Raw genomic sequence first — 18,619 nt, forward strand, 5'->3', positions numbered from 1 at the left:
CGTTTCTTCTTTTTTTTTCCTTTTTCAATCGTGAAGGATTTTCAAAATCGTGAAGGATTTTCAAAATCGTGGAGGACTTTCAACGTGAACGATTTCAAAAATCGTGAAGGATTTTCAAAATCGTGAAGGATTTCCAAAATCGTGAAGGATTTTTAAAATCGTGAACGATTTCGAAATCGTGAAGGATTTTTAAAATCGTGAACGATTTCGAAATCGTGAAGGATTTTTGGAATCGTTCACGATGGCCCAGGACGGTGAACTGATCAAAAACATGTTTGCTGAACAAAGAAAAATACGGAAAAGGCACAAAAAAAAAACTTTAAAACAGGGATGAACTAACTTACCGGTGATGAAATAATCGCAGGAAACATCTGTTTTGATGTCTGGTTGTTAGGTTGGATCCCCCCGACTAACCACCCATTCCTTACATTTTTCTCAAGGATTCTAAAATCCTTTGTCATCATGTGGGCATACACTTGGGTAATACGGGTAGTGCAGCTGTAACCACAGTGCAAAAAACGCCACATTTTTTTGTTTTTGATAAGTTTGTTATCAAACTTTGGCACGTTTGCATTAGCGCCGAGAAATGTTTTTGAACTTTTAACGTGGCCATCGGGTGGTTATGCTAATGAGCGTGACATCAGGTGCAAACCAAGAATAAGCGCACCAAAACATTACCAAATAAGGCAAATATCTATTTAATATCCGGGACTTTCTCGTTCATCTTTATTTTCGTTTTACGACCTTCACCTCTTATTAATTCACATCACGTGCTTTCTCATCCAATAAGACTGCTCATTGTTTTAAAAGAGTGCAACCGGGCATTTGATCGGAGTTCGCATCGTGCTGCGACAGTCGAGGCTTTCGTCTTTCTCAATCTTACAGTTCCTTCAGCAAGTAAGTTTTATTAATACAGTACCCATAATCTAATATTTTAGGTATCTATTCGTTTTTAGTATAAATCCATTCACATACTATCACGAATCTCTCAATTTGATTGGCTCCCGTACTCACTATCTATTGAGAAATAGATGGTGTGTAGCGAAAAAGCGGTTATTTATAACTAAGAATTATTGAAATCGTCATTTATTTGAGGGAAGTATGTGAGTGGATTTATACTTAAACAATTAGACTACTTTTTCTCGTTTTTTATGAGTCAAATAGTTTGTTATCAAACTTTCGCGAGTTTGCACCAGCGCCGCGAAATGTGTTTGGACCTCCAACATGGCCGCCGGGTGGTTATGCTAATGAGCGTGATGTCAGGTGCAAATCAACAATAGGCGCACCAAAACATTACCAAATTAGGCAAATATCTACCTATTTTTCACATCCGGGACTTTCTTGGGAATCATTGAAATCGTCATTTATTTAGGGGAAGTATGTGAGTGGATTTATACTAAAAACAATTAGACTACTCGTTCTCGTTTTCCACGCTTGTCTGAATTTAAGCCTTTAAGCTTGAATATTTCTGGGGAAAAATCGGAGGGGTATAAAATAAGTATTCCAACATGAATGGACCCAAAAAATAGTAAGATATATGTATTTTGAAGCAGTTTTATTTTAGACACTTTGTGACCTAATTGATATCCACAAAGCACATGCTAAATAAACAATGCGCTGAGTGGGCCCCCTGTGGTGCCACATGCAAACTTATTTGCATTTCCATTGTATTTATTGCGCCGTTCTATAGAAATCAAGGTCCGAAGTCCCTGTGTTATTATAGTTGCTCTGTTCAAAAATAAAATCATAATACAAAAAGGGATGTTTTATGCCTTTTCAGTATCCCCACAGGACGTTTATTGTCGGATTTGGATACATACCCGAGTGATCTAGTTTTGCTTTATAGTTTTGTCTGCAAATAGCACGTCTATTGAGAACCGAAAGTGGAACTTCGGTCGTTGTGGGGGGGGGGGGGGGGGGTTGCGTTCGCACCCCCTGCCGATAAATTGAAAGCAATAGACATTGGAGAATCAGTTTTGGGTGAAAATTTGGTCAAGATTGACCTCGGATTTGAATTACGCGCCGACTTCTGCGAGCCATTCTCGAATCGTCGTTCTCTCCGCATATAATGTCGGACTGATTGGCTGTTGATCACGGATCGTATGATGGGTGAAACAGGGTTAATTTTGCAATTGTGCATGATATTTCTTCGAGATTGCCAGTCTCTATTCGACCCGAAAGATTACTTGGTAGAAATGTTTTACTTTGCGTAAATCTATACTCTGTTGAGTATGTGGGTGAAGGGGGGAGGGAAGAAAGGAGAGCCTGCCGGGAGACCATTGTTCTAGCCGCGCCGCCCCTAAGCGTGTGTCCCCCAGTCTCCCTCCCCCTCCCTTGAGCCGCTACGCAGGCTAGCTCGGAGACTAAGTGACAACTTAATGTGTCGCTGGTCTGGGCATGCGTATAAGGGAGTTTTGAAACTGAGCAACTATAGAATTCAGGGCCAATTGAACCTTTGAATCTTTTGCATTGAATTTAGTCTTTATAGCAACACAGTTTTCAAGCTAGAAGGATATTTTAGCATTTATTCCCCTTTCCGGGCAGACACAACCGAGCACTGGAGGGTCACAAGTTTATTAGCAACACCGGAAAAACCGCCTCGTAACTCCCGAGGAGTTTTGAAACAACTTCATAATTCCAAAATAATGCCAAACTAACGCGTCCAAACATTGTACATCATAATACCAAAATCAGAACATCATAAGCCAATTTTGGCACTATTAACGCTCCATAGTAGATATAGGTGGCGGTATTGTATCAACTAATTTTAGCGTCAAGTTTCTTTGTTCCAACAACTGTCTAGCTGTTAAAAATTAAATCGTTCAAATTGGTGATAAAAGCATGAAACTTTCACAGATTACTAATGGACCAAAGGGTAATAAAATGTGATATAGTGCTAAGCCAATGTGAGCCATTGACTTTAAAACAGAGAATTGCGCATGCCTAAAATCGATCAACATGGAAAGGAGGCCATGCATAGAAATCCCGTTATATTGTATTTATTTACATGTTTTGTGTAAATGATACATCAGAATGATGAAACGAGTGATTTTGATCAATTTGAACTTACTACAGAGATACAGGGGGGGCATGCTAAAGTTTTTTTCCTGATTTCATGGGAACCCTGTGGTTTATTTCTTAATAGACTGAGGTTGAACATAACAAATATCATTATAGTGATTCTGCGTAATTTAAACTTACCACAGACATCAAGGGGGTGTTATCGGTTTTGTTGATTTTATTGGAACCCTGTGGTTCAAGTTTAAAGTCCTCTTTTGCGAGGGTGCACTTTAAAACACCATAATTTCTTAAGTAAGAATAAAGTCTTTCCAAAGTTTGGGAGTTATTATTGTTATTATTATTATTGTTATTCAGCTCGCGAGCAACGAGGACTATCACATAGGAGTCACATAATCCAATATGCTAAAATGCGTATGTACATCTCCGTGTTTATTGGGATTTAACACCCGAACAGCTATCGATCAATACATAACTCAGCCCATCTTTCGCTATGATACATTTTCACTTATAACCCCCCTCCCCCATATTAGAATCCGCAGCTCACATCACAGTACCACAGCCCAGCGCACTCTTCATCACTTTTGTCTGCATGCCTCTTGCACCCGCACTCAATAGTTATCTTTGCTTGTGTGAGCGCCGAACTAATAATGTAATGTTTTGCATTTGTATAGTGCTCTTTAACATACGAAATGATCAAATGCGCTTCACATGCGACTAACTTTACTTGTCAGTGTGTAGATACAGACTGCTCCACGCAGTTTACAATCATGAGTGTCGGTTAGTATGTAAGCATTGTCACTGAAGATGGTACCACGGGCCAGCGTCCCCAGCGGTTCTTTTACGTCCCCCAATACAGGTTAATGATGTGCGGTGAGAGGCAGGGCCTAGGCTTAACGTCCTTATCCGAGAAGACGAGGGGTTCACAGTCCCCATTGTGGAGAGCCAGGTCTATTACACCTCTGAAAAAAAATCCCAATATGATCTGACCAGAGTTCGAACCCCGGCCCTCTTGCTTGAGAAGCGAAGCCCGTACCACTGAGCTATCGCGCCACTCTCCAGTCGACTTGGATACGAACAAGCATTTGCCCCCACACAAAGCCTCCTTGAAGCAAGGTTCTTCTGGACAAGGGCTGCTCTTGTAGGAGAAATATTCTCGAGGTCTATTTATCTTTTCAAGAAGAGCTCCTGTCTTTCCTCATTGTCTTGCGTTATGCGCTGCTTGTTTGGTCATAGAGGAGGGCCACAAATCTCTCTCAGCTATGGTTTCCTCAGAAATATCTTCTTGTGACGACATCATACAATGAAGAGCTGGTGTAAGTTCTAGGGGTAGCGATGGTTTAATCTGAGATTAGCCGAGGCGCCGGGACCCGGGTTTCAGGATCCGAGGCCGAGACTTTTGTCAAATTTCGGAATCCGAGCCTATTTAGAGCGAAAAGGCTCAAGACTCGAAAAATGAGGGGAAACCCGTGGCATGGTAACAACATAAACAGATCGCATTTAACATAATCAAAAACTCCGAGATCGCTTTAGAAAAAAACGAGACTCTGAGGCCGGGGTAGAAAAAAAAAACGAGAACCCATTGAAAAATGCTGAGATTCCAGCACTTTGCGGAATTTTTGCAAGACTTTTTAGTGTGTATTGCCATAAGGTATCCACTTGTCTTGGAAGGGGTTACCTCTCTCCAAAGCCTGAAAAACATGATACTGTGTTGGTAACATCTTTGAAGAACGTTGATTGCACGGCTGGCTTCTGCTCATGACTGTGATCGTCTTCTTGCTGCTTCGTCAGCACTTCAAACTCATTTATCAATCAGGACGTCTCAGGACCAGCTACAATCCATCTTTTGAATGGTTTTTCGGTAAGTCCAACTGCTCCACCCTCTCCCTTGATCATAGCATTGACCTGCTCATGGGCATGATCCAATTCAATAGAGGAGAAGATCCTGGTGGTTTTTGTGGACCACAAACCTGCAAACGTACCGTTGTTGAAGTGCATGAGCACATCTGGTGCTGTTTCAGGGAGAGCAAGTATGTCACGAAAATGGACATATAGCCGGCATGCATAATTGGTGTGATCCATGGCGAACATCCATGGAGAGGAGAGCGTGAAGCGTGACGGTAGACAGCCCGAAGGCGGCTTCTCGGAGCAATCTCACAAGACTCAGACAGATCATCTCGAGATTCAGACTCCTTTAGTCGCTACACCAGCGTTAGACGTGATGTCGGTCCAGCCATCACTTACCAGCCACTTGCCGTGCATTATGAAGAAGGGCATCTCTATATCCAAGCCCCCAAACATGACTATAATATCGCCCTCTGGGGAATTCCATTGAATCTTCTGGGTCAGGGCGAAGAGTGGCTGATAAAAGGCAGCACTAGGGGTCTGCTCTCCATTGACTTTCTTTACTGCTGCTCGTATCGCGCATAGTATGGGATATCATCGCATAATGCATTATCAACAACCATCGGTAGAAGGGCTATGATCGAAGGTATGTGGCTGGTGAGTGCAGCTTGTGAAGGTTCTATACGCTGCCCAGGACACAATGCTTTCGGGTCAAGCTTTTTTTTAGCAACAAGCTCTTTAGTGTTTCCCACCCAGTCGTTCTGATGCTAGATGGCACATCAAGATCGATGGCGCTGATAATGGTACATGAACTTCGGGAGCATGTACCATACACGTGCCACTGCAGTAGTGGAAGCTGTCAACAGTAAAGGGCTATCACTGGCCACGTGGCGGATTCTAGCATAGGGGGGTTATAAGTGAAGATGTATCATAGGGAAAGATGGGCTGAGTTATTTGTGATAGATAGCTGTTCGGGTGTTAAATCCCAATAAGCACGGAGACGTACATGCGCATTTAAACATATTGAATTATGTGAGCCTACATATTGAATTACTCAGAATCACTTAACTGATTAATCTGTTGCTTGGCACTATATCACATTTTATTACCTTTTGGTCCATTAGTATTCTGTGAAAGCTTCATGCTTTTATTACCAATTTGAACAATTCGGTAATGCCTGTTCACTTTAAGTTTATATTGTTAATAAAATATGGCTAACTTTGGGTGTTAAAATAAATTTACCCCTAAGTGATAGGACATTGAGGGCAGTGAACCAAAAATGTTTAAGAAATATGTAACAATTTTCAAACACATTCTCATTTTTCCTGAATTTTATTTCTGTGCTATCTCTACTGCGGGGATAGTATTTGTAAGATTTTTACCATGCAAAAGATAGGACAATCAACCCCATCTACTTAAATGGAGCACACCTCAAGTCCAGCCCCACCTCTAGAGATGATGCTTGTTACCTTTCTTGCCCCAATCAGTGTTGTGATATGGCATATACAATAAAAAACAAACTGGGATGTTTTTTGTTGTCGTAATATTGTTGCCAACAATGCATTTAGCAACCGTCAAAAAAAAATTGTCTCGTCCCCGCGAGCGCAAAACATCCCGTTTACGCGTGGCTGCGTAGTTTTGGTAAGGGTAAAAAATGTCCCTTCTAGTTTTTCTCTGCCCGGAGATATGTGTGTTCATGTTTTTTGCTTTGATTTTGATGCTAAGGGCACGTTTTTTGCCCTAGTCTACGTGTTCGACCACAGCAAAAATCTTTTCGAGATGAGTGCAGACTAATTTCAACGCTCCCCCCCAAGGAAGGGACCTCTCTTTGACACTCAATTGTTGGTGATTATTGTGGCATTTTATCAAGTATTATATAAACATTGCCTTGTCCTTCCATTTTTTTTAAACATTAAACTTTCAAATTCTTTTTTATCTTATAGTCATGTCGATGTCAGGGGTAAAGGTGGCACAGGAGTGTATAGAGCTCTTCAATTATATGAAGCTTAAATCAACTAAAGTTGATGGACCCAATTACAAATATGCCATATTCAAGCCTTCAGATGATAAAACTGAAGTGGTGGTGGAGGAAAAAGTTGAATCAAAATGCGAAACAAACACTCGCGAAGAAGATGCGGAAGTATTTGAAGAGTTAAAGGGAAGACTTTCCAAGAAAGAGCCCAGATATATTGTGTATGACATGAGATTTCATGGCAGCAGATCTCTCATACATTCTTTGATCATCATTTCGTGGTGAGTTGAAATTTATGTACAGTGATGTAATTTCCTTTAAAAAACGCTGGACTGGACTAGGTGACTGCTTGTTTGGTTACTCGCATTTTGAGAGGTCACACCAAGTACCAGCCATAATTCATATCCAACATGCTTTTCCGACCAGCGATGTAGCCAACCAGCTTTCAAAGCCCAAAGTAATTACCCGGTTCACGTGTTCTGTCATGCTGAAAAACCTGTTTTACCGGTAAAAAAACAGTTTTCACAGCCCAAAGTATTTTTCTGGGGCTTACCTGTATTAGCAATAGCATCAGCATCAGCAATAGCATTAGCATTAGCATTATTAGTATTAGTATATTGGTATTAGTATATTAGTATTAGCATTAGTATTAGTAATAGTATTAGCATTAGCAATAGCATTAGCATTATAATTATTAGCATAAGCATTAGCATTATAATTATTAGCATTAGCATTATAATTATTAGCATTAGCATTATAATTATTAGCATTGGCATTAGCATAGGCATTAGCATTATAATTATAAGCATTAGCATTAGCATTAGCAATATAATTATTAGCATTAGCATTATAATTATGAGCATTAGCGTTAGCATTATTAGCGTTAGCGTTAGCATTATTAGCGTTAGCATTATAATTATTAGCATTATCATTAGCATTAGCATTATAATTATTAGCATAAGCATAAGCATTATAATTATTAGCATTAGCATTATAATTATTAGCGTTAGCATTATAATTATTAGCGTTAGCATTAGCATTATAATTATTAGCGTTAGCATTAGCATTATAATTATTAGCGTTAGCATTAGCATTATAATTATTAGCATTAGCATTATAATTATTAGCATTAGCATAAGCATTATAATTATTAGCATTAGCATAAGCATTATAATTATTAGCATTAGCATTATAATTATTAGCATTTGCATTATAATTATTAGCATTAGCATTAGTATTAGCATTAGCATTATAATTATTAGCATTATAATTATTAGCATTAGCATTATAATTATTAGCATTAGCATTAAAATTATTAGCATTATAATTATTAGCATTAGCATTATAATTATTAGCATTAGCATTATTAGCATTAGCATTAGCATTATTAGCATTAGCATTAGCATTATTAGCATTATAATTATTAGCATTAGCATTATAATTTTTAGCATTAGCATTATAATTATTAGCATTAGCATTCGCATTATAATTATTAGCATTAGCATTAGCATTATAATTATTAGCATTAGCATTAAAATTATTAGCATTATAATTATTAGCATATTATTAGCATTGGCATTATAATTATTAGCATTGGCATTATAATTTTTAGCATTGGCATTGGCATTAGCATTATAATTATTAGCATTAGCATTATAATTATTAGCATTAGCATTAGTAATAGTAATAGCATTAGCATTATAATTATTAGCATTAGCATTAGTAATAGTAATAGTAATAGCATTAGCATTATAATTATAAGCGTTAGCATTAGCATTATAATTATTAGCATAAGCATTATAATTATTAGCATAAGCATTATAATTATTAGCATTATAATTATTAGCATTACCATTAGTAATAGTATTAGCATTAGCATTAGTATTAGCATTATAATTATTAGCATTAGCATTAGCATTATAATTATTAGCATTAGCATTAAAATTATTAGCATTATAATTATTAGCATATTATTAGCATTGGCATTATAATTATTAGCATTGGCATTGGCATTAGCATTATAATTATTAGCATTAGCATTATAATTATTAGCATTAGCATTAGTAATAGTAATAGCATTAGCATTATAATTATTAGCATTAGCATTAGTAATAGTAATAGCATTATAATTATAAGCGTTAGCATTAGCATTATAATTATTAGCATTAGCATTATAATTATTAGCATTAGCATTATAATTATTAGCATTAGCATTATTAGCATTAGCATTATCATTATTAGCATTATCATTATTAGCATTAGCATTAGCATTATTAGCATTAGCATTATTAACATTAGCATTATTAGCATTAGCATTATTAGCATTAGCATTAGCATTATTAGCATTAGCATTATTAGCATTAGCATTATTAGCATTAGCATTGGCAGTGGCATGGGCATGGGCATGGGCATGGGCATGAGTATTAGTATTAGTATTACTATAATCAGTAGTGTCAGTGTATTATTATTATTATAATTTCGCTTCGCTAGCGATTTAGGCTTCCTGTATAACAAGCCGCAAACGCAAAGCGCAAAACTCCCGTATTTCTCCTCTCCCAAGATAGATATTAGATAGACGGACGGACAGACAGACAGATCAGTTTTATTGCAACTTTTGTAGAACTGACTTCTAAATTATAGTTGCAGTCAGCAGACAACAATACAATAATCACGATAATAAATAAAGTATAAAGTACAGAACTTCCACGTTACAAAATGTCTATAGCATACTGGTCTGTGACAAAAGATGAAAATCAGGTCGTGTTATTTGGCTTAATGTTATATACCCTGTGGGATCTAAGGGTGTATTTGGTATTACGCTGCGTAATTCGCTCCTTGACCAAGCAATGTAGGGGATTGTCTTGGTGTGTGGAGCTGATGACTTTGGTCCTTGACCAAGCAATGTAGGTGATTGTCTTGGTGTGTGGAGCTGATGACTTTGGTCCTTGACCAAGCAATGTAGGGGATTGTCTTGGTGTGTGGAGCTGATGACTTTGGTCCTTGACCAAGCAATGTAGGGGATTGTCTTGGTGTGTGGAGGTGATGACTTCGGTCCTTGACCAAGCAATGTAGGTGATTGTCTTGGTGTGTGGAGCTGATGACTTTGGTCCTTGACCAAGCAATGTAGGGGATTGTCTTGGTGTGTGGAGCTGATGACTTTGGTCCTTGACCAAGCAATGTAGGGGATTGTCTTGATGTGTGAAGCTGATGACTTTGGTCCTTGACCAAGCAATGTAGGGGATTGTCTTGGTGTGTGGAGCTGATGACTTTGGTCCTTGACCAAGCAATGTAGGTGATTGTCTTGGTGTGTGGAGCTGATGACTTTGGTCCTTGACCAAGCAATGTAGGTGATTGTCTTGGTGTGTGGAGCTGATGACTTTGCTACAAGCGTCTGACCTTCTTTGTGCCATTGAGCCTACGTTAGCCGCAGCTAACAGGTTAGGGCACTATCATATGGTAGGCCTGGAAACAGCTAGGGCACTATCATATGGTAGGCCTGGGAACAGCTAGGGCACCATCATATGGTAGGCCTGGAAATATAATGGACAGAGCACGCCTTTGTTCTTGCTCGGTAGCCTGAGAAAGGTAGGATGGAAGGCCGGCAATAACAAAGGAGCAGTATTCTAGTATAGGCCTTATTGGGGCACAATAGACAGGACGATGACTAGAGAGTTTACATTACAGCGTTTAAGTGTCCTCAAGGCATACGGTTGGACTTCGTAATTAATTTGCTTTTAATAGCTTTCGAAGCTTTCAATTGATGATAAAACAACTAAACAAAGCGTATAACTTGATGAAGCGGATAATTAAACTACGGTAGTCGGTCGCCTGCCTAGGACAAACAGCCAGCATGCCTTTGCTTAATAACTGTAAACAGGTAATGGCATTGTTTACAAATACAATAGAGCAAAATAACCAAGGGCAGACAAACTAAGGAAATTCTTAAAATTGCAGGTAAATAATGAGTTTTTCATAGATCCCTGTGTTATTTGATGAGATGAGTGTATATAGGGAAATGCAAAATCACTTTGAATAATCTTATTTCTCTGGCCCGCCTCACATCAGTCAGGCATAAATTCGTACTTATGGTTTGCATTTGAGTTTATTTTTCCACAGCAATGTCCAGTCTAGGACTATTATGTTTGCAAATCATATAATTAAAAATCAGATAAAATCGAGTGCTTCATGCTCCACCAAGCTAATGTTGTATTTTACGTGTTTCATTCATAGTTACTGTAAATATAATGATACTGGAGTATTCGCTTTCCGGTTTAAGGGGGATGCTCAATATTTTAATAGAATGATACTAGTAGCAATTTATTTTTGTTTTACAAACTTATTAACAGATAAAACAGAGAAACCATGAAACAAAGGCCGGTTAGTGCTCAGCCAAGACAGTGGCTGCAAATAAAAGGGAATCTTGTATAATTGCTAATGGGAATGTGTTAACTGCCCCTGTTGAAATTAACTCTTTGGTTATTAGGGCTGTTTGGGAATGGAATTGAATACTTCACTTCTCTGTGAGAACTTCTAGTTGTTAATTGTTATTGTTGAGAGCAAACAACTCTATTGCAAGCCGGTAGTGATCTTCTATCTCTTTCACAGGGGTCCTGATGAAGCAAAGGTCGAAAAGAAAATGTTGCTTTCCTCTACGGTGGGAACCTTAAAAAAGAAGTTAGTCGGTTTTAAAAAATTCTTCCAATGTTCAGACATGGACGAAATGAACTACAACACATTTGCAGATGCAGTAGAGGGGATTTAGATACGAATCACACTTTTTTTTTGTCAAATATTGGCATTCTGATTACATTCCAACTCACACATGCAGTATCACCCGGATTTGTAACAACAATGAACCAGATATGTAACAACAACCGGATTTGTAACAAAAATCAACCGGATATGTAACAAACTAGTCAACCGGATTTGTAACAAAAATCACCCGGATTTGTAACAAGTTTAACAACCGGATTTGTAACAACCTACGGATTCCGTCAAATTGTTTGAATACAAACTCCATTTTCAACACAGGTCAAACATCGTTGGTTCTAAAGTATGTCGGGGGGACTCGAACGATATGTCATCAAAATACCGTTCGATGCATATCTTTTAACAGATACATTGTTAGAAGATCAAACTTGGTTGTCCTGTCCATGTGGGCGAGGGGGGTGCACTGGCGATCTCACGTGACGGACAGCATAGATGACGTCATCAAAACAAAAATAAATAAATATTATATCACTGAGACAGCCCTTAGGATACCAAACTTGGTTGACGTGTCCATGGTGGCAAGGGATGTGTACTGGCGATCTCACGTGACGTGAAGTCATCGATGACGTTATCAAAACAAAAAAAACCTATATCATCTCACTAAAACAGTCCTAGGGACCAAACTTGGTTGACGTGTCCATGGTGGCAGTCCGTTTTTGCGCTCGCCCCAGGAACCACGCGGTTTATAATACAAGATGGCACGAGATCACCGAACGGAGGGGTTTTTCGCAATAACACCGAGTACCGCCTGCAAGCAGGCTACTAAAAGATATGCGCCGAACGGTATTTTGATGATGTCATCGCTAGAGCCCCTCTCCCCCCAGAGTAGGAAAAGTTGCTGTCCAAAAAGCACAAAAGTTGCTGAAATATTAAAAAGTTGCCACCAAAATTTTCAAAAGTTGCTGAAATATTAAAAAATTGCCACCAAAATTTTCAAAAGTTGAAAATTTTGACGAGTCGTTTTGACGTTTTGTTCTAGATTAATACTCAAAATAGATTTTTTTAATTTCCATTAAATATCTTCCTTATATATTCTTAAAATAATCAAAGCAGATAAAGAAAACTTTTTAAAATGTTTAAAGTTCAGATAGTTTGTTGTAATCAATGTATATTTTTTTAGAAACACAACATATATAAAAATATCCTAATCCACCCCGTTTTATGATACTTTAAACAGCAATTAAGTTTACTTTTTTCATTGTTGTACCTCGAGGTATTCCTTAAGGCATTGTATTGTTGATCATTTCTGCATTCTTCAGAAAGCTGATTGTTGTAGCAAATAAGTAACCGTTGGAATTTAGCGCCCGTTAGATAGATAGCTGCTGTCCAGTTTGCGTTGGCGCGTACCGATATAAATCCAGTTTCAATTATATTTGTATTTATCAGTTAAATATCCTTAGTTTCGACCACTTATAATAAAAATTCTTTCAATAAAGATCTTTTTGGTGTTTGGTTTCCATTTGGTGCTTAAAAGTTGCCAAGGAAAGCAAAAGTTGCCCTAAGTTGCTGGCACTTAAAAAAGTTTCTCGAAACTCTAAAAGTTGCTAAAAAGTTTCCAACCATGCCAACCCTCGAGTTACCTTACAACCAGCGACGTTGTTACAAATCCGGTTGATTTTTGTTACAAATCTGGTAGACAGCTTGTTACATATCCGGTTTATTTTTGTTGCAAATCCGGTTGTTATTACATATCTGGTTAATTGTTGTTACAAATCCGGTTGTTGTTAAATATCCCGTTGATTGTTACAAATCCGGGTGATACACATGTTACATGACTGTTGTTTCCGATCTCGAAAAAAAAAAAAAACAATTTAATCAATAAAAATAGTTAAATCATAGGAAATAGTTTCTGCTTTCTCTGCAATGAAGGATTGATTTTCAAAAATCATTTTGTACTGGAACTAAGATGATTTTTGATAGTAAAAATGTAAAACTTCTATCAAGGCTTTATTTTGAAAAGCAAGGAAACACGAATCTGAAATTTTCTCTCATAACAAAGCTCTGTTGTACGGAAATGTTTTGAAAAATAAAATGCATGTAAATGTGTATGTGGTTACCATTTTTGAGCTTGCTCTGTCGGATGGCGGCTGGTGCCTAATTTGAGCGTGAAAGCGAGGCTGTTTTAGCCTACCTGTATGCTTTGATACAGTCTGGAACAGATGCTCATTTGCATGAGCCACTGTCCGGTGTCCTAGATTCCATGCGACGCCATTTTAAGTCATCGTTTCACAGGGATGAGATAACTTATCAAGCTTTCTACCTAGCTCAATGATAATAAACCCAAGCCTGTACTTGAGCACAACTTTGAAACATTTCAAATTTAAGCGTGAGCTACTACTTTTCTAGCCGAATTCTTTCACATTTTCTGCAAAAAGCGCACTAAGAATATTGATATGGTGGAAGAGAGCTTCGAGGGGAAATGCGACTTTAACAATGCATTTCGGGCTGTTTTACTCGAAGTTTCCAAGCTGATCGGCAAACTGTGTAAATAATTCACATTAACATGATCATTTCTTAGAAATTTTGAAGATCGGACGTATTTGGTTCTTTCCTTCACTAAAATGTATAGCATATTGTTCACAACAACACAACAATTTTAATGGCGCATTATACCTTTCTGGTCGCTTAAGGTGGCCCGCGTCAAGTCAAAAGGACTGCTTTCCCAAAAAAAATCACACATTTTCAAACCGCTCCCATATAATCATTATTTACGTGATTTCTCTAATTCTTTCAAATTCTTATGAAAGGAACATCCTAGACTCGGAGATTTTTGCAGTGCTAGGTTAAATCCAAACCGATTGCGGAATAAAAGAGTTTAATCGAAGGTCAAAGTTTGGAAAAAAACGACTGATGTACAAAATCGAAATCGAGACTCCCCTAAAATATGATGTAATTACTAAATCGAGCTTCAAGGATCACCCCTGTGAAATATAACGATATTCGGTTGGGCCGATGTTGCTCTAAATCGACTATAAAAATCTAAACATCTCGAGATGGACGTCTTGAAGAATGAACTCACATATTTAATATTAAGGCATGTTCTAAGTTTTAAGGCAATTTTATTGACAACATTTCACAAAAAAAAAACGCTTTACTCGTCCCCTCTCAGATCAGCCGAATTCCGAGCTACGAACAAGCAACCATCGCCTGGGCTACCTGTGCTCCTTCCCAGCGCGTTCAAGCGTAACTAACCGTTCAACGGCGTCGGTCAAGGATGCTTGTGGCTACTTTTTCGTTTTAAAATACGGCTAGCGGCAAGGGAAAATAGTTTAGCTCGGTTGTTTTGACACATATCGAATGTAAGTGTACCCTAGCATAGGTCTGCGAGATAAAAATATGTTGTTTCTTGTTTTTTCCTCTCGAATTTCGACGGTATTTGAGTGCTACGTCCTTTCGCCTTCAATAGTTAAGACAAAACAGCAAACGCCGCTGTGACAGCACTACTCACCCTCAATCATGGCTGCGACTCACAGAGCAGCACCGAAGCAGTGGAGCCTGTCTAAGAACGAAACCATTACTAGTTTCGAGAACTGTAAGCAGAACTTGCTCTACACCTTGTCACTCGAGGCGAACTTTTCACCTTATTAAGCCGATGCCTGTACTTGGAAAAAGAAAACAAAGAGTCAACCCCTCCGTGGCTTCACCAATGACGGTGAAAGTGTCCCAGAAGCCAAGCACAACAGAAGGTAAACTTCTTAGGGCTCATGTTAGGGCAAATCGCCAATTACTGTCCTATCATCTCAAGGAGCACTTTGGTCAAGAGTTCAACTTCCCTCGAGTTTATCTGGCAAGCTATTCGCCAGCATTTTGGTTTTTAAGTAACGGGGGCCCATTTTATAGACTTTGTTGACATTTACCTCGAACCAGACGAGCGCCCAGAAGATTTATTCCAAAGGTTATTGGCCTTCGCTGAGGATTCCCTACTCACAGCCAACAACCTCAGCCATCATGGAGAGAAAGTCACCGAGGACGAAGAGCTTTCTCCGACCCTTGAAAATTTCATAGTGCTGACGTGGTTGAAGCTCATCCATCCGTCCCTGCCTCGTCTTGTAAAACAAAGGTATGGCACTGAGCTACGATCTCGGGCTCTTGCATCAATCAAGACAGAAATCTTCCAGGCGTTGAGTTCTCTGCTAGAGGAAATCCGCCCGTCTGATGATGCCAAGATATTACGTTCAGCCGTCAACAAAAAAAACATCAATGGAAACCTACACCAAGCTTCAAGACCACGCCCAGAAAGCCCCGTCCCTTAATGTGTGCCCGCTTTGCTCCAAAGCTAAACGGTCAAATACGCTACATTTCCTAAGTGAATGTAAATTTCTCCAAGAGAGCGATCGGCGCTACATGGTCAAAGCAAGACAAATTGTTGACATCCTCGATGATGACCTAGAGACAGACGCCCAACCACCATCACCCGACTCAGCCGATGCCCATGAGGTCACTTCGCACGATGTAGTCGCATTTAGTATACAAACTCGCCAGTCACCATATTTCGATGTATTTTCTGACCACCTCACCGTACGAGTAACCGTTGACAGCGGCGCGAGGGGTAACATGATCAGACACTCCACCGCCAAGCGCCTTTGTTCGACAATCACGACCAGCTCTCAGTCCGTTAGTCAGGCCGACGGCTCATCCCAACTACACCTGGTTGGTGAAACTCGCCTCTGTTTCACCCGCGCAGACAAGACTTTCTCGTTTGAAGACCTCGTCATAGAAGACCTAGATGTAGAGGTACTAGCAGGCACGCCATTTATGGAGAAGAATGACGTAGCGGTGCGCCCTGCAAAACGACAGGTTATCGTTGGAGACAATACTGTGTACAGCTATGGAGCCCCTCACGCGACCAGCACCTCGACTACAGCACGGCGGGCAGTGGTCCTGCGTGCACCTGCTCGTGACGCAACAGTTTGGCGAGGAGAATATCTGGAGGTTACACTTCCCGACGACGCACCTGCGGATGCCGAGTACGCCCTTGAGCCCAGAATGGACGCGCCCAGCACCCGTCAAGTAAAGCTATCTACGATGTGGCCACCGCCTGGCATCGTCACAAGCATAGCCGGAAAGATACGCATCGGGACCGCGCTCACTCAAGCGCAACGAGCATTTCTGTCAAGTGCGCCGAGTGTTTGAGCCACCGAACGACACAACTAATAGTCCAACTCGCACTATCCCTACAGACAGGTTGTATTCAACAAACGTTTCTCTGGATCCGGACACTTTGTTACCCCCAGGTAAGAGAGCTAAGTTTAGTGCCCTCCACCAAGAATACTACCAAGTGTTTAACCCTAATATGGAAGGGTACAACGGCGAAGTGGGTCCCTTCGAAGCCAGGGTAAACATGGGAACAGTCGAGCCTCCCCAACGAAAGGGACGCCTTCCCCAGTATGCGCGTGACAAGATACTCGAGTTACAAAACAATTTCGACGAGTTAGAAAGCCAAGGTGTCGTTAAACGCCCAGAAGACATAGGTATATCGGTAGAATACCTTAATTCCTCGTCCGCAAGCCAAATGGGGGCTCACGCCTCGTAACAGGATTTGCTGATGTTGAAAGATATAGCAAGCCCCAACCATCGTTGATGCCTAATGTCGATTCTACCTTACGCAACATCGCCCAGTGGAAACACCTCATCGCGACTGACCTTACCAGCGCATTCTATCAGATCCCACTGTCGAGGGACTCTATGAAGTACTGCGTTGTTGCCACACCGTTTCGCGGTGTCCGGGTTTACACTCGCTTGCGCCATGGGAATGCCTGGCTCCGAAACCGCATTGGAAGAGCTTATGTGCCGCGTACTCGGAGACCTCCTCGCTGAAGGCGTTGTCATCAAGCTCGCCGATGATCTGTACTGTGGTGGAAATACCCCCCACGAACTTTACAATAACTGGAAAAAACCCTCCAGGCTCTTTTCAAGTGTAATCTTCGCCTATCCGCGTCAAAGACCGTCGTCAATCTCAAGACCACCACGATTCTCGGTTGGATCTGGAGTGCAGGTACCCTGAAGGCTAGTCCACACCGTGTCGCCACACTGTGGGACGAATGCGCTCCTTTATTGGTGCATACAAGGTCCTTTCACGCGTCGTACCTCAGTGTTTAACGTTCCTGTCTCCCTTGGACGAAGTCGTTGCTGGCCGTGAGTCAAACGACAACATCCAGTGGTCCGACGACCTCCATACAGCCTTCGAAAACGCCCAAAAGGCTCTATCTTCTACCCGTGTCATCACCCAACCGAGACCTGACGACTACCTATGGATCGTTACAGATGGAGCTCTCCGCGACCCAGGAATCAGCGCCACGCTTTACATTACACGCAATGGTAATCTACACCTCGCCGGGTTCTTTAGTGCAAAGCTGAAAGGATGTCAATCTTCCTGGTTACCATGTGAAATCGAAACACTATCCAATCGCTTCCGCTCCTAGGCACTTCAGTCCTTATTTGATACAGTCTCACCACCACGCATCCATCCTGACTGACAGCAAGCCATGTGTCCAGGCATACGAGAAATTATGCCGCGGCAAATTCTCTATAAGCCCACGAGTGCCTACTTTCCTGTCCGCAGTCAGTCAATACTAGGCCTCGGTCAGACACGTGTCAGGGTCATCCATCCTACCCTCTGACTTCGCCAGTCGAAATGCTCCACCATGTGAACATAAAACCTGTCAAATCTGCTCGTTTGCCAAAAACCTAGGAGACTCGGTTGTCAAGCAATCATCAGTCCAAGACATCATCGACGGCGACACACGAATCCCTTTTACAAGTCGACCAGCTTGGCACGGCGCGATACAGGGAGAGTGTCCAGATCCACGAAGAACTTACGCTCATTTCAAGCAATGCACTCGACCCTCCAAGAAGCTCACCAATATCAGGGACGTCAAAAGATATCTTAACGTCGCTACTATCGCCAAGGATGGCTTAGTCGTCGTAAAGCGCGACGTTCCTTTGTCACCAAGCCGGGAGTGTATTATCGTCCCACGCCGTGTTCTGGACGGACTTCTTACGGCCCTCCATGTC

At 40.5% G+C, this 18,619-nt stretch overlaps 1 non-coding gene across 1 annotated transcript; it reads left to right on the forward strand.

The window, feature by feature from the left end:
• The first annotated feature begins 58 nt into the window (after positions 1-58).
• LOC5515311 lies at positions 59-13,651 on the forward strand. Its single transcript, XR_007312561.1, has 3 exons — positions 59-897; positions 6,807-7,116; positions 11,441-13,651. It is a non-coding gene; the product is annotated as an uncharacterized LOC5515311 (transcript).
• Positions 13,652-18,619: the final 4,968 nt, after the last annotated feature.

Source organism: Nematostella vectensis, chromosome 8, assembly GCF_932526225.1.
Source record: "Nematostella vectensis chromosome 8, jaNemVect1.1, whole genome shotgun sequence".
In the NCBI taxonomy this organism is placed as follows: Eukaryota; Metazoa; Cnidaria; class Anthozoa; order Actiniaria; family Edwardsiidae; genus Nematostella; species Nematostella vectensis.